Consider the following 390-nt stretch of genomic DNA (forward strand, 5'->3'; position numbering starts at 1 on the left):
TTAGTATTCAGTGCAGATACAGAAATGGGACAGAAGAAAAAGCAAATGAATGGATGAATGAACAAACAATCTCCTCCATCACTAAATACTGCCTATAGCAGGGGTATTCTAGACATCAATCATCATTGAGATGTAAGCCATCACTGTGGGGCCTGCTGTAAGTAACATGTGGTAAAAAACTTGTATGGATAAGCTGATATGAAGCACTTTTTTAAGTCATTACAGTCTCGTTATGCGCTTAGAGTGATTTTATACTGTCTCAAGTTAAAGTGTAAAATTTGGCCTGGCAATTTGTACATACATTATGACACACCTTCTAGTGTTGCTTAATATACATGTCAATAATAAAGTATGAAATTATAACGGTTCTCTAGATATAGAGTGGAAACA

The sequence above is a fragment of the Mytilus galloprovincialis genome, chromosome 7 (genome assembly GCF_965363235.1).
Source record: "Mytilus galloprovincialis chromosome 7, xbMytGall1.hap1.1, whole genome shotgun sequence".
Taxonomy (NCBI): Eukaryota; Metazoa; Mollusca; class Bivalvia; order Mytilida; family Mytilidae; genus Mytilus; species Mytilus galloprovincialis.